Source organism: Micropterus dolomieu, linkage group LG21 (genome assembly GCF_021292245.1).
Source record: "Micropterus dolomieu isolate WLL.071019.BEF.003 ecotype Adirondacks linkage group LG21, ASM2129224v1, whole genome shotgun sequence".
Taxonomy (NCBI): domain Eukaryota; kingdom Metazoa; phylum Chordata; class Actinopteri; order Centrarchiformes; family Centrarchidae; genus Micropterus; species Micropterus dolomieu.
Genome location: NC_060170.1, coordinates 22,110,195 through 22,116,194, shown reverse-complemented (window position 1 = coordinate 22,116,194; position 6,000 = coordinate 22,110,195). Strand labels below are relative to the sequence as shown.

General features: G+C 38.9%; 1 protein-coding gene across 4 annotated transcripts in view; it reads right to left on the bottom strand.

The window, feature by feature from the left end:
• The window catches only part of LOC123960614 (protein prune homolog 2-like), a 39,975-nt gene that overhangs the window by 22,960 nt on the left and 11,015 nt on the right, over nt 1-6,000 (bottom strand). The window lies entirely within an intron of this gene.

Here is a 6,000-nt window from a genome sequence, read left to right as displayed (position 1 = left end):
TATTTATTGCTGCTTTTACTAGTATGTATTGTCAGTTGTAGATCTGTATTTGATGCTCTGTTGATGCTTGTATGTTGTTCCTCAAATGTAAGTCGCTTTGGATAAAAGCGTCTGCCAAATGAGTAAATGTAAATGTACTCACAAACTATAAAACACAAACTTTGAAGGAAAAACAATCTTTTTGAAGTGTTCAGAGTGTTCAACATAAATCACAGAAAACAGAAAAAGCAACAAAATCATAATAAAAGAAATATTAAAATATATAAAAAATGTGCAACACTGCGCAGTAATACATATAAGTATGGGTAAAGTAACACTTAAAACACTAAAAACCTTTAGCCATATATTAAGGTTTTACACCTGTGGCTGAAGGAAAAATAATCTGTTAGTCCTGATAGTGTCAACATAAACTATCTAACCTGGCTTTGTTTGTTTTTTTAATCATAGGCTGTCCATTAAGGAACTTTGGTGGTCCTGAGGTGTGGTAATAAGACAACTATGACAGAAGCAAAACTAATGTGAAAAGAAGTTTCTCTCCTCTTGCAGACATTCTTCTAACCCTCAGCAAAAGATTTCTGATAACTGCAACCTTTCATAGGCCACTTTTAATGACAGAAAAGTGACAGAAAAATCTAAAAGAACTTTGTGGAATTACCAGGTTTTTAACAGTGACCGATGGTGTGAATGGTCAAAAGCAGGTTGAACCCATGTTCAGTGTCTCATGTCATACAGAGAACATGTGCACCAAAGGGGAATTATTGTCCATTGAATCTAACTTTGTGTGTTGCATCTGTTGTTTTTGTTCTAACGGCATCCTTGCCTTTATGTTTCCTTTATCCAACTCTTCTCCATATATATATATCATTTGTTTCCAATCCTTCCCATACCTGTGTCTCTCTGTTTCCATGTCACATTTTGCTTCTTCATCTCTTGCTCTCACATATGTTGCAGCTTTATATCTTTCTCCCACACTAAGCTCCAATACACACAGACACACACACACACACACACACACACACCCTCTCTCTTTGGTTGTCTTTGCTCCACAGGTAGCAAGTCTTTAGCGGCTGCTTGCAGTTCTCCCAACCTGCCATCATTATGCACAATAGCCTTAGGTACAAAACTCAGGCCTCATAACTCACGCCCCGCGCGCGCAAATTCCCGTGCAAACACAGTCAAAGCAAAAACACATTTCCTGCTGTCGCCAACATCTCTGGCAAAGAATTAATCAAGCGTTCATCCATTTAGGCTCTTTGCATACCCTTTCCGTCAGAACACAGAACGCTAAGAGAGTTGCGAGTTCTTCTCAGGCGATCGTTTCGCCACCCTGATGAATCCATCAAGCGAGGTTTGATTTATACATCTGTCTGTGATCACAGCGGTACAGCTACAGCAAATGGGGTGGCAAGGAGCGAGCTGACACCACCCTGCTCAAACACACACATGCAAATACACGCACACATGCGCAACATATACCACTTACCACACGCACATGCACAGCCAAACTCACACATGAATGTACTCACAAACCAACAGTCCTACGATCACACTCATGCGCACACACACGCTTACATACACACACACGTACACAAGAGTATTACTGCTTATGAAGTTTTTGGAGAGAGGGAAGGGGGGGGTAAAAGTTTGCAGAGAAAGAAGCCCAAATGTCTTTCTGTCTGTCTTTCTCACATGGGCCTTCTCGGCATGCTTCATTCACTCAGCTCTAAGTGCAGGGATTTGGGGGCCAAGATGCAAGCACTGAGTCTATAAATGTTTTGTTTTGTTTATTTGTTTGCCCTGAAAGCCCGAGGAAGCCACAGGGGGAGAATGAAAATGGGGGAAGAGAAAGAATGAGAGATTCAGAAGGGATGATGATGAGGAAGAAACATCAGCGCAAGTTACTTAAGATAGATTATAATGACTGTCTTGTGCAGCAGTTTTCCAAACCTGTTTAAATAAACATATGAAACAATTCATATTATGTGTGTTACAGTCAAACAAAGTTCTAGCAAAATATTTTCACAGAGCAGATCAAAATGATTTATCTTTGTTTAATCTTTACCAGTGTACATTACTCTAAATGTATTCCCATATCAAGTGCTACAAGAAAAACAACACTGAACAGAATTAGGAAATTTGTATGTGTGCTTTAGTGTCCTGATGGCACCCGCAAATCTCATGCTACTGTAAATAGGATATTATGTTTATGCATGTAGATTTAGAATCAGAAGACTTGAATCTCCCCAAAACTGAAGTGGTCACAGCAGAAAGAACCAGGAAGTCAGAAAGGAATAGAAAGACAGAGGGATGGAGAGGCAGGGCAACCAGACTTCCTGGTCTTCAATCTTAGTCCCTGGGAGGCCCACCCTGCACCTGCTGTCTCCTACAGCCTCTCGTCAGAAAGGCATTTACCGAGTGCCATGGCTGCGGGCCCCTTCATTAGCGAGCATAATTATTTGTGCAAGTGGTGTAGGGCAAAACTGGCCCCGCATAAACAAACAGAAGGGCCGGAGGACTGTGAACAAACAACACATTAGAGACAATCAACGTCGCCAAAATGAAACCTAAAGCATACATCAGATGGAGACATGGACACATACACACATGCAAATAAAGAACAGAACAAACAAATAAACAACATAAAACATAACAGCAATGAAAACGGAAAAATAGTAATCAACCTCCAAAAATAATGTTAAGATAATGCAGATGCATTATCCTATACGTAGATACTCAGATGTACACATCCACAAACATACAAACAAAAAATTATTGATTTTATTCACCACACAGCAAAAACAAACTTTACGAATCATTTGGATGTGCTGGTGGAACACTGGATTAGCTTGTGTTCATATGAGATTTCAAGCTCAAAACAAAATGCTAAACTTTATTACTTTCCTACCTTTCATCTCTCTACAGTCTCAAGAGTGGAAATAGCTTGCAAAAGATAGAAAACTCTAAAAACATCTTGTATCATTTAGATATCCATATTAACACATTATTCACATATTCACGGCTGTGTGTACGTATGTGTGCTGCTGTGGGCTCCTGTCCTTCCCACAGTTCATCAACTCCACAGCGTGACAACTCTTTATCCGACCATTGCTTCATCTGCCAGTGTTAATTAGTGAGCCATGAATAATTCTGATACACAAACACACACTCACTAGCATGGATATGTGAATAATGTGTTTTTAGTGTGTTCGTGTGTTTATTAATTCGAGCTTCATGTGTTACAGAAAACATTTCATACGAGCAAGAAAAGCCTCACAACTACTCTATTACCTTGTATCCACTTAGCTACTGTCATATATTTCACATCTACAGGTATTGCTACAAAATGACTGTGTGCCCTTGAGCCAGACACTTGACCCCTATTGGCTCCTGTGGTGGCTCTTCTGCTAGCTGACACAGTGTGGCTACCAGTCCATTACACAATGTAGTGTTCTAGCGCACACAGGGACAAATTGGTGACTTAAAAAAATATATGGTTCCAGTTGGCTTGACATCATAAATGTAAATACCAAACTGTGTGGGTTGAATACTTTTCTACAGTGAGATATACCGATAAACACTGCAAATATAGAAAATTATGTATAAGACACAATATGCTTTTGTCATAAGACAAAAATAAACTACCACACAAAAGTACATGTAAACAATAACTAGAAATGATTATAAAGGCGATTTTACAAAGTACTTATGTTTCTTGTGTAAGTTGTGAACTTTAAATACCTATAGCCAAAGAAATCTAAGCAAAAATCTAACCTATCAGGGATTTTCTTTTTATTTAATTTTTTTTACAAAACACTGTTAAAAATAAAAACAAAATGTATTCATTTAAAAGTAGAATTTACCTTTATTCTTCCCTTAAGTTCCCCTTTAAACAGAACACACACACTTCAAAGGATATATGACCACTCATGGGGACTTCTTATAGTGTCAATCATAAAGTACGGCTGGTGTATTTATTTACTGACTTTACCAAATGTCAGCTGAAGCTCATAGTTTGCATAGGTTGTTTGTGAGACTACAGTAGAAATTACAATCTGTGCTTTTAATGCGGACATATTTGGAGCGGATAAATCATGAGTTGTTTGCTTTATGTCACTCACTAAGATTCAGAGAGTTAAGCTGGTAATTGTGAGACGTATGCACTTACATCAGTTACATCTTTTACATGCGTTGTAAATACTGCACACAGTAAGAAGTAGATAGTAGTTACAACATGCATGGACTGCAGCAATAAGAGAACACGCTCAGTAATAGCTGCAACTGTAGCAAGGGCAAGTATGTGCAGTGTGAACTAAACAACAAACACGCTGACCGAAAAAGTCTCATTATTATTGGCACATTGACAGAAACAATATTTACATGAAATAAAGCAAAGCACAAGGTTGCATGGCAAATATGTAACATACTGATTTCACATATTTATCTCCACTGAGCCTATTATATGCAATGTGACACCTTCAAAACAGCTGTGGCTGAATTACAAAAAAAGCATCACGTAGCCTCATAGACAAATTTATATAATTGTAGCTGATGTGCACCATCATGGGAAACTTTTTTAAAATGATAATTCTTTATCAGTATTTTGTGCTGTAGTTGCCAAACTACAGCACAAAAGTAGTAGTCGTAGTAGCCAATTGATATATTGTTTGAGAAACTGATAGAGATTTTTGACCTTACGGTTTCAAATGTAGTGCACATTGATGAGTAGATGCAAATGACACAGAAACATCCAGACAGGCGCTGTGAATTCTGAAAGAATGAAACTCCATTCATTCCCAATGTTCTCTTCCATAATAGAGGAGCACACAGACTGACTAATGTATGTTTGTACAGTATACGGAAATACATTAGTCAGTCTATACGATGTGTCCATATCGTTACACCAAACATACTGATGCTTTTTCTTCTGCTAACTAGGCAATCACAGCCAGATTTTTTTACCCAAAATTTAACTCTGTCCTCTTTAACTGCTATCAAACACACACACACACACACACACACACAGACAGACAAAAACACACTTTAACAAACACATAACACATAAACCATTAAAGACTAATTGAATCTAATTTATTTAGTTTTCTGGAAAGAATCATTTAAGGCAGAACTTCCCTAAGCCCCTTCAATAAATGACACTCTCATACCGTTTTACTCTCTTTTCAAACACAATTAAAAAATAATATATAAATATATACACACTGCAAATGACATGCATATAAGGAGTTCATTTTGGAGCCCGATCTCAGGTCATTAGTAACCCACCATGACGCTGTGGAGTTGGAGGGTCCGCTGGCGACACAGAGGCCCCTGGCCATTTATTCTATATTAAGTCTCTAATGGGCCCTCTCTCTCGCTCTCTCTCTTTCTCTCTCTTTCTCACTCTCTCTCGCTCCCGATACACAGCATGTAGGCACAGTGCTGGTAAAATATGCACAGAAAGTCCGGTGCTCACACACAGACAAAGCCATTCAAATGAATGGTTATTTATTCGCTAAACGAGGATCTGGGTGTTTAATGTTCCTTGGACGTTAGGTAGTTTTCTGGGGGAGGCAGAACCATACCCCTACGGCTACAGACATCATTTATTTTACACATAGCCTAATACCACACACTAGGCACCAGCTGAGAAAAATGGGCTTTGGAAGTGAGAAGGAGATATAAAAGAAATAATGAATGATTTTTTAGGGGGGTAGTAGTGGCGGTGGGAGGGGGTGAACACATTAGAAGTTGCAGCAGGGAGAAAAGCAAGGGGTAGGCTTAAAGGCTTAAAGCACCCTCTGTGTGTGTATGTGTGTGTGTGTGTGTGTATGTGTGAGAGAGAGAGAGACTGGAAATGTGAGGAGGATGAACAAGAGAGTGACAAAGATAGAAAAGTCAACACAAACATTCCATGAATGTGTGTGAAAATGCGTGTATGTTTCAGTCTGTGTGTTGGATTTTAGGCTATCGAGGGGGGGCTCTCAGGCCTCCATCTGCATCTCA